The following is an 11,108-nucleotide window of genomic DNA, read 5'->3' as shown; positions in this document are numbered from 1 at the left end:
CTTCAATGGTCAGCGGGTGCACCGTCACTAATGGGTTAAAACAGACGACAGCTTAGTGTTATCTGGTTTTCCCTGAGTCCAGTGTTTGCATATAATCCCAGTGGGCACCTGTAGCCAAGCACAGGTATCGCTCGTCATTATTACCGAATATGGTCCCATCCTTCGGGTCTCGATTTCCTTTCGAATCCCTGTCACATTTGCCATGACCGGTTCACCTATTTTAGGTAGCGCTTCGGGTCTCATTCCCTCATTCTGAATTTCTAGATCTCTTATCTGCTGCCTGCTTCTAACTTCTTTATGCATAGCCTGCATCTCTTGGTTTAGCCTCAAACATTCCTGAATTCGTCCTGCTTCACCTGTCCCTCGGATAAGTTCTCTGGTAGTCTCATATCCCATCCAGTCTTCAGCTCATATGGTGTTAGTCCCGTGGTTCGCCCTGGGGTGGCTCTGAGCCGTATTAAAATTGCCGCAAACAGCCCAGTCCATCATTTGCCTGTCTCCTGGGTTGATTTGGAAAGGGTTCCTTTGGTGCTTTCACTAGAGTTTCTACTAGCTTTCCATGCTTTCCCACCTCGCCAGAAGATGCCACATACTATTGTCGTGACCAGGCTGCCACATAGTGGTGAGCCACCCCGAAAGCATATCGATTATCTGTATATTTATTTACTTGCTTCCATTTAGCTGACTCGAGAGACTTTATACCAGTTCTGCTACCTGAAATGAGTTGTCACCTGGGAGCGTTCCAACCATTATTTCCTCTCGCTCCTGTGTTACCACTGCCCACCCAGTAAGGGGTTCTCCATCAATGTATTTTCTGTATCCACCCACATATAAAGTCTAATCTGGATTGACCAATGGCTCCTCCTTTACGCCGCTCTGCGTTTCCTCCTCTACTTTATCCTTAGAGCGATGTTCCTGTCCTTCTGTCAGCTCCCGGCAGCGAGTTTAACTCCATTATGCTTTTCTATTTTTACTGACTTGTCTTTGGGCATGAATACGGTCTACCACTATGCTTTTCGGCTCTCCGAGATCGACCGCAGCTTTCCAGTATTAAGTAGTTTTACCAGGGTAAGTTGTGGGTGCAAAATAATCTGTCCCATCATCACTACTGATTGGCTTTCTTTGACCGCCCAAGTCGCACAGTTCAGGCCGGACACATATCAGGGCATTCCACTAACCACTGGGACTTTCTTCGTTGAGTAGGAAGCTATAGGTCTCTGTTGGCTACCATGTTCCTGCATTACCACGTCGGAATAATATCCATCATCCTTATCACAATGGAGTTGGAAAGGTTTATTGGGATCTGGCAATTCTAGGGCGGGGGATGACATCAGATCTCTTTTAGTTCACCTTATGCCTCTTCCTGATCCGGTCCGCAAAAAATCTTCTGTTGGGTTCCCCCGCTCCAGTTAATTAGTTTCTGTATGGGTTCTGCTATTGTTGTGTATCGAGGTATAAAATTCCGACGATATTAAAAATGTCCTAATACCTTCCTTACTCCACTGCAATTCTGGGGCTTAGGCATGTATCTAATTGCAATCCGGCTTTCCTCTGTCATGTATTTCTAGCCCTGACTGATCCAAAATCCAATGTTCTGCTCTCTAGTCTGGGCCAGCTGCGCCTATATGGGTGATGCCTTGAACCCCGCCTGCACACACACAGACACTCACACACAGTTACACACAGGCACGCACTGACACACAGTCACGAACACAGCCACTCATTCACACATACACAGCCACAATCTCAGAGACATACACACTCAAACACATATCCAGACACACACTTACACACATACACACTCACACACTTTCCCAGACACAATTAAAAACACGCATTCACACGCAGACACTCACTCACACACACACTCACACACACACACTCACACACACACACAATTACACACACACAATTAACACATTACACACTCACAGACTTACACACACATACACAGACACACTCTTACACACTTACACATTCACAAAATCACGCAGTTACTCACCCACACACCCAGGCACAGAATTATATACTCACAATCTTACACACTCACGCACTAAGTCACGCATATATTCAAAGATTACACAGTCACACTTATCCAGATACACACTCAAGCACACACATGCACACACATAGACACTCGCACATACTTACAGATTCACATACTCAAACAATGAAATACTATAACACTTACCGAGGCACACACGTGCACACTTATACATTTACATACCAATACATTCAGAGATTTACAGACTCACACTTTTAGCCAGACATACAATTGCACACTCACGCACTTACACTAGCAGATTTACACATTCACACTCTTATCCAGACACACACTCGCACATTAACTAATTTGCGCAAATAAAGACTTAGCCAGGCACGTGCTTACACGCTCACGTGCTTACGCACTCATACACTCACACACTCACAGTTGTAAGCATTCACACACTTACCTAGACACGCACTTACAGACTCGCACACTCACAGTCATAGACTTACACACTCACAGACTCACACACTTACACAGACACACATTCACACACTTACACACTCCCAGACTTAAACACTCACACACAATTGCTCACACACACACTTACCCAAGCACACACTCACACACAATAATACATTCACATTCACACACACTTACTCAGACACACACTTAAACACTCACATATTTACACGCACACACGCACACACTTACACACACACTCCCACACACACTCCATCCATCATTGGCAATCACTCGAATTGAGGATGACTTGCTTCCACGTCAAAATGTTCACAGGTGTTTCAATGAAATACCTAAAATTCCAGGTCCGAACAAAATCTTCAAGGGTGGAAAATGCCTATGCGTGTATTTTTTTAATGTGTGATGACTGTTGTCACCAGCCAGCAATTACCCACACGCACACTTACCCAGACACATGCACATACACTCATGCATTATAAGACACTCACACTCACTTACCCAGACACACACGGACACATTCACACCAATGCACACGCACTTACCCACACAGCAACTCACACACAATAACAAACTCATACTCATACATCCTTACCCACACACACACCAATTCAGTCATACACTTACACATTCACACACAATAACACACTCACACACGCTTAACCAGACACATAATTACACACTCACATACTTGCACACACACACACACACACACTTACCCAGGCACATACTCAAACACTCACATACAATAACACACTCAAAAAACATTTACGCAGAAACACACTCACACACTCATACATAATTTCACACTCACATAAACCGACACTTAGCCAGGCATGCATTTACACAGAACATATTTACACTTGCACAGTTGAATCATGAGATGGCCAGTTGGGACAAATTCTTACATGAACAATTGTATGTCAGGCGATTATTTAGCGCAAGTTGCCATTACTGAACGGGGTAGAGGAGCAGTGAGGTGCAGATACACATATCACTAAAAGCAGTGATACTGGTTAATGAGGCCATAATAAATATCAAATAAAGCTGCAGGGTTCATTTCAAGAAGGTCAGATTTCAAAACAACAAAACTTGTATTTATTTAACGCCTTTATCAGAGTGAATCATCCCAAGGCACTTCAAAGAAGTGTTATGAGACAAAACATTTGACACCGAGACATATCAGTTAAAATTAGGGCAGGGTGACGGAAAACTTCATTAAAGAGGTAGTTTTTAAGGAGCGTCTTGAAGAATGCTGGAGAAGTGCTGAGATGGAGAGGTTTATGCAGGGAGTTTCAGAGCTTGGCAATAGAAGGCCTGTGATCAGAGTGAATATTAACTCACTTACTTACACACTCTCGACACAGGGCTGATTGTGTGAGGCATATGATCAGGGTGAATATTAATACACTCACTCACACACGGTCCACATTGGGCTCCACGAATGTGGCCTGTGAACAGGGTGAATATTAACACACTCACTCACACACTGTCTACACCGGGCTCCCTGTGTGACGCCTGCGATCAGGGTAAATATTAATACACTCACTCACACACGGTCCAAACTGGGCTCCAGGAATGAGGACTATGATCAGGGTGAATACTAACACACTCACTCATACATTGTCTACACTGGGTTCCGTCTGTGATGCCTGAATGCGAAATTATGTCGGGAAGCACCGCAACCGCTACCATTGAAAGCCTGAAGTTCATGTTTGCCATACACGGCCTGCCTGACATACTGGTCAGTTACAACGGGCTATGTTTCACCAGTGCCGAATTTCAAGAATTCATGATCCGAAATGGGATCAAACATGTCAAGTCGGACCCGTTTAAATCAGCATCCAATGGGCAGACAAAGCGGCCAGTACAAATAATCAAACAGAACCTTAAACGAGTCACAGAAGCCTCACTGCAAACTTGCCTGTCCCGAGTACTGCTCAGCTACGGCACGAGAAACACTCACTCACAGGGGTGCCCCCGGCTGAGCTACTCATGAAAAGGACACTGAAAACGAGACTCTCGTTGGTTCACCACAACCTGCATGATCAGGAAGAGAGCAGGCGGCAGCAACAAATTGTAAGTGATGGTCGCGCCATTGTGTCACGGGAAATTGATCTGAATCACCCTGTATATGTGCTAAACTATGGACATGGTCCCAAGTGCACTGCCGGCACGGTGATAGTTAATGAAGGGAGCTGGGAGTTTGTAGTCAAACTAGACAGTGGACAAACTGCAGAAATCACCTGGACCAAATGCGGCTGCGGTTCACAGACTGCCCTGAACAACCCACAGCAGACACTATATTTTTCGAGCCCACAACACACACCCAAAGGATCAACGACACCAACCCGGACTAGGAAATCGAACCCATCATGCCCAACATCCCAGCTAGGCCAGGCTCACCCAGCAGCCCTGCAGGGCCAACAACATGCCAACTCAGCGAGGGCACAGCCAATACACCAGAATAGACAATTGTACCGAGATGGTGAACGAGAGAAAGAAGGCTCCCCACCGCCTTACCTTCAAAATAGTTTACCCTTTGATTTTGGAAGAAGCAATGCTATGCATCGATAAAGCATGCACTTCCATGTTCCGCCACCAGGGAGTGCATCCCCTGAAGACCCAAGGGATCCCAGCATCCCTTGGAAGCACTGTATATAATCAGGCCCGTCAGGCCTGTTCCTCTCCCTGGAGTGTCTTAATAAAGACCGAGATCACTTTACTTGAAACTCCCTTTGTGCAGTCTCATCTGTGTTCGGAACAAAATAACTTGGAAAATAAATGTTACCCCGAAAGCCAGAAAGAAAATGAAATGCTGAGTCACTTTCTGCCAAAAATGCCTTTCACAAACATTTCTCTGACCGAAACTTCACGAAAGTAAAATGTTCCTTCCAACGTCATTAAACCCGAATTTTCACGCAGCAGAATCTTCTCAATCAGATGCGTCTCGTTCTGCTAACTCAATCCATGTCCCTTTGCAATATTGTGCTTCCATGCACATTATTAAATGTGCCACTAACTTATATAATCACAGAATAAGTGAATGGTTACAGCATGGAAGGAGGCCAATCGGTCCATCGAGCCCATGCCAACTCTCAACTAGTCCCACTCCCCCATCATATATCCGCAGCTGTGCATTTTTTTTCCTTCAGATCCTTATCAACTGCCTTTTGAAAGAGAAGATTAAATCAGCCTCCACCGCCCTTTAAAGCACTGTATTTCAGATTCTAACTGCTTGCTGTGAAATGGCCACCTTCAGTTCCTATCTATAAAGTGTGAGAAACACGGGATCAATTGCTGCCACACTCACAACCTTGTTAAATAAAGAACCTTCATTCTATTCTTGGAAAGCAAGCTCCTGGAGTGTAGTCCAGCTGTTGAGGTTAAAGCTCTGGTTATGTTCCCAAGACCTCTTTTGCTACAGCGCTTCCGTAGTGTCGTGGTTATCACGTTCGCCGAACACGTGAAATATCCTGGTTATGAAACCGGGCGGACGTTTTTGCAAACGTGTTGAATTATTGATTAGTACAAATTGAATAATTCATATTCGTGGTGAACAGAGTGCAGTGTCTCATGACGCTGTTGCATTTATTGATTTATCTGTACAATTCTGGACACACTGAAACTCTAAACAGTGTTTCTCACTCCCTCCCGTTTCCAGCGCTGACTGTGGAGAAACCCCCTCTCAAAACTGCACATTCCATGCCTTCAGTTCAGCTGTTAGTGATTATTAAAGGATCCTGCCGCGCCGCATGGAAGATCAAAGCCACAAACAAACCCATCGATTAATCGCTCTTCCCCAGCTCCAGAGTGAGTGATGGCGGGATAAGCCCCAACATTCCAGTCCCACACTCTCCAATCAAACACTGCCGGCGGAATGCGACGAATGCAGCATCAACACTGGTTTACCGCCCATCACTGGGCTCTAACATGCCACGGTTCGATCCAAATCTCATCGAACACCGAACAGCAGCCTCAAAAGCCTCTTAATCTCAGGTTCCTGAGTTCGAGCCCTGCTTCTGCGAACATGTTTTCATTGGAAACACCATTTATTCGTCGATCGCCTCGTCTTGCATCATGAAAGTAATGCACACCGATATTACATAATCATAGACGTTTACAGCTTGGAAGGACTCCTTTTCGGTCATCCTATCTGCACCGGCACCTTATGGCTAATCAAGTGCACATCAAAGTACCTTATAAATGTGGTGAAGGTTTCTCCCGCCACCACACTTTCAGGAAGTGAGTTCCATAACCCGACAAACATCTGCATGAAGAATGTTCCCTTCGAATCCCCTTTAACCCTTATGCTAATTACTTTTAATTTATGCCCCCTGGTTGTTGACCACTCACCTACGGCAAGTAGACCCTTTTAATTAACAATTTTTACGCCACTCCAAATTTTGTACTCCTCAATGCTGTCACCCATGTGCCTCCTCTGTCCCAAGGAAACTAAACCCAGCCTTTGCAATCTGTCCTCATAACAAAGTTGTTCTACTGCCGGCAACATTCTACAGAAATCTCCTCCATACCCTCTTCAGCGCAATCACGTCCTTCCTTCAATACGGTGACCAAAACTGCACGCAGTACACCAGCTGTAGCCTAACCAGAATTTTGCACATTTCAGACATAACCCACTTGCTCTTCAATTCCATGCCTCTGCCAATAAATGCAACCATTCGGTCTGCCTTCTTCATAAAACTTATCCAACTAGGCAGCAACCTTCAGGGAACTGTGGACATGCAATCCCAGTTCCCTTTGTTCCTCTATATTTCTCAATGTCCTACCAGATGATGTGTCTTTGCTTTCCTTTGCGTCCTCCAAAAATGCACAAACTCACACGTCTCTGGATTAAATTCCATTTGCCACTGTTCTGCCAACCTTACCGTTGTTTGATGTCTTCCTGCAGTCTCCAACTTTCCTCTTCATTATCAACCGCACTGCCTATTTTACTATCACCTGCAATCTTCTTAATCATAACCCCGATATTCAAGTTTAGATCATTGATAAATATCAGAAAAAGCAAAGGAACTAGCACTGAAAACTGCGGAACCCCACTGGAAACATCCTTCCAGTCACAAAAACTCCCATCAAACATTAACCTTTGCTTCCTGCGTCTGAACCAATTTTGGATCCAATTTTCCATTTCGCCCTGGATCTCATTAGGTTTTAATTTCATCAACAGTCTGCCATGTGGGACCTTAGCGAAAGCATTAATAAAATCGATATAGACTACATCGTTCGCACTACTGATCGACCCTCCTGGTGACCTCCTCCAAAAGTGCATTCAAGTTAGTCAAACGCGACCTTTCCTGAACAAATCGTGTGGACTGTCCTCATTAACCAGTGCCTTTCGAAATGTAGACAATGTGTCATCGTTAAATGTTATCCTGCTTTCACGGCATAACATCATTAATTAACTGATGATCTTCATTTGCACAACTAAAGAAATGTGAACTGAAGGAGAGTCCTCAATAAAATAATTTGTCTGTGCTCTGCAATTTACCTCTTAAACCAATTTAGACACTGTGCTTTAGTGGTCTGCTTAAAAATGTTCATTGCTTGTAACAATACATGGGACTGAGGATACAATGAGATGGTCTGTAGAGCAATGGACTGGTTATTGTGAAACAGCATAGAAAATATACATTCTGGAAGAATAACATCGAGAAGAAATGTGACGCCAACATGCAGAAGGAAGATTAAATATTGAGTCCCTTTCAGCAAAAAAATCCTTTCACAAACATTTCTCTGACCAAAACGTCCCAAAATAAAAATGATGCTTTTTAAAGTCATTAAACCCGAATTTTCGGCGACCGAATGTTCTGAATCAGATGCCTCTAGTTCTGCCGACTCATTTCATGTCGCTTTCCAATATTCTGCTTCCATGCACACTATTAAACATGCCACTAACTTATAGATTCACAGAATAAGCGAATGGATACAGTAGTGAAGAAGCACATTCGGCCCGTCGAGCCCATGACAACTCTCAACTAATCTCACCCGCCCTGTCATTTACCCGCAGCTGTGCAATTTTATTCCTTCGGATACTTATTCAACTATGTTTTGAAATAAAAGATTGAGTCTGCCTCGCTTTTAAGCAGTGTATTCCAGCTTCTAACCACTTGCTGAGGAAAGGCCACTCCTGTTCCTGTGTATAAAGGCAGAGAAACACGGGATCAATTCCTGCCAGAGAAACACGGGATCAATTCCTGCCACACTCAAAACCTTGCTAACGATAGCACTGTCATTCTCTCCTCACAACGCAAGCAAATGAAGTGCAGGCCAGCTGTTGAGTTTAAAGCTCTGGTTATGTTCCCAAAACTGCTTGCACCACGGCGTTTCCGTAGTGTAGTGGATATCACGTTCGCCTAACACGCGAAAGTCCCCGGTTCGAAACCGGGCGGAAACATTTTGCAAACGAGTTCTATTAATGATTAGAACAAATTGAATAATTCATCTTCGTGGTTCAATATTAACAGAACGCAGTGTCTCATGACGCTGTTGCATTTGCTGATTTATCTGCACAGTTATGTACACACTCAAACTCTACACAGTGTATCTCACTCCCTCCCGGTTGCAGCGCTGACGGTGCAGAAACCCCATCTCAAAGCTGCACATTCCGTGCATTGAGTTCAGCTGTGAGAGATTATTAAAGGATCCTGCTGCGCCGCATCGAAAATCAAAGCTACAAACAAACCCATCGACTAATCGCTCTTTCCCAGCTCCAGAGTGAGTGAGGGCGGGACAAGCCCCAACATTCCAATCCCGCACTCTCCGATTCACCGCTGCCGGCGGAAAGTGGCGAATGCAGCATCAACTACGGTTACCGCCCTTCACTTGGCTACAAAATGTTACGGTTCGAGCTAAAGCTCCCCGTACAGTGAACAGTATCCTCATAAAAATTCTTCATCTCCGGTCCCTGAGTTCAAGCCTCAGCTTACACGCACATTATTTCACTGGAAACACCATTAATTAGCCGATCGCCTTGTTTTGCATCATGAAAGTAATGCTGACCGATATTGTGTAACCACAGAAGTTTACAGCATGGAAGGAATCCTTTACGGCCCATCGAATCTGCACCGGCCAACAAATGTCCAGTTTTCGGTGTGTAACCCTGCACCTTACGGCATTTCAAATGCACATCCAAGTATTTTTAAATGTAGTGAGGGTTTCTACCTTCACCAGACTTTCAGGCAGCGAGTTCCACACCCTCACAAACATCGTGATGAAGAATGGTCCCTTCAAATCCCCTATAACCCTTATACTAATCACTTTTAATTTATGCCTCCTGGTTGTTGACCCCTCCAATCTGGGAAATAGGCACTTTTAATCTACAATATATAGGCACCTCTTAATTTTACACACCTTAATGCTGTCGCCCATCAGCCTCCTCTGTTCCAAGGAAAACAAACCTAGCCGATCTAATCTCCTCATAGTAAAGTTGCTCCACTCCCGGCAACATTTACGTCAATCTCCTCTGCACCCTCTGCAGCGCAATCACGTTCTTCCTTCAATACGGTGACCACAACTGCACGCAGTACTCCAGCTGTAGGCTAACCAGAATTTTGAACATTTCAGACATAACCCACTTGCTCTTCACTTCCATGCCTCTGCCAATAAATGCAACCATTCGGTCTGCCTTCTTCATAAAATTTATTCAACTGGCCAGCAACCTTCAGGGATCTGTGGACATGCAATCCCAGTTCTGTTTGTTCCTCTATATTTCTCAATGTCCTACCAGATGATGTGTATTTGCTTTCCATGTTCGTCCTCCAAAAATGCACAATCTCACACATCTCTGGATTAAATTCCATTTGCCACTGTTCTGTCCACCTTACCGTTGATTGATGTCTTCCTGCAGTCTCCAACTTTCTTCTTCATTATCAACCGCACTGCCTATAGTACTATCACCTGGAAACTTCTTAATCATAACCCCGATATTCAAGTTTAGATCATTGATAAATATCAGAAAAAGCAATGGACCTAGCACTGAAAACTGCGGAATCCCACTGGAAACATCCTTCCAGTCACAAAAACTCCCATCAAACATTAGTCTTTGCTTTCTGCGTCTGAACCAATTTTGGATCCAATTTGCCATTTCGCCCTGGATCCCATTGTGTTTTACTTTCATCAACAGTCTGCCATGTGGGATCTTAGTGAATGAATTAATAAAATCCATATACACAACATCGTACGCACTACTGATCGACCCTCCTGGTGAATTCCTCCAACAGTGCATTCAAGTTAGTCAAACGCAACCTTTCCTGAACAAATCGTGCGGACTGTCCTCATTAACCAGTGCCTTTCGAAATGTAGAGAATGTGTCATCGTTAAATGTTATCCTGCTTTCACGGCAAAACATCATTAATTATCTGATGATCTTCATTTGCACAACTAAAGAAATGTGAACTGAAGGAGAGTCCTCAATAAAATAATTTGTCTGTGCTCTGCAATTTACCTCTTAAACCATTTTTGACACTGTGCTTTAGTGGTCTGCTTCAAAATGTTCATTGCTTGTAACAATACATGAGACTGAGGATACAATGAGATGGTCTGTAGAGCAATGGACTGGTTATTGTGAAACAGCATAGAAAATATACATTCTGGAAGAATAACATCGAGAAGAAATGTGAAT

At 44.1% G+C, this 11,108-nt stretch overlaps 1 non-coding gene across 1 annotated transcript; it reads left to right on the top strand.

Annotated features, from left to right (window-relative positions):
* Nucleotides 1–8,810: 8,810 nt before the first annotated feature.
* On the top strand, nt 8,811–8,882 carry trnav-aac (transfer RNA valine (anticodon AAC)). The gene has a single exon. It is a non-coding gene; the product is annotated as a tRNA-Val (tRNA).
* Nucleotides 8,883–11,108: the final 2,226 nt, after the last annotated feature.

This window comes from Pristiophorus japonicus, unplaced genomic scaffold, assembly GCF_044704955.1.
Source record: "Pristiophorus japonicus isolate sPriJap1 unplaced genomic scaffold, sPriJap1.hap1 HAP1_SCAFFOLD_56, whole genome shotgun sequence".
Classification (NCBI taxonomy): Eukaryota; Metazoa; Chordata; class Chondrichthyes; family Pristiophoridae; genus Pristiophorus; species Pristiophorus japonicus.
The sequence above is the reverse complement of the archived record's forward strand: the minus strand, read 5'-3'. Positions and strand labels throughout refer to the sequence as shown.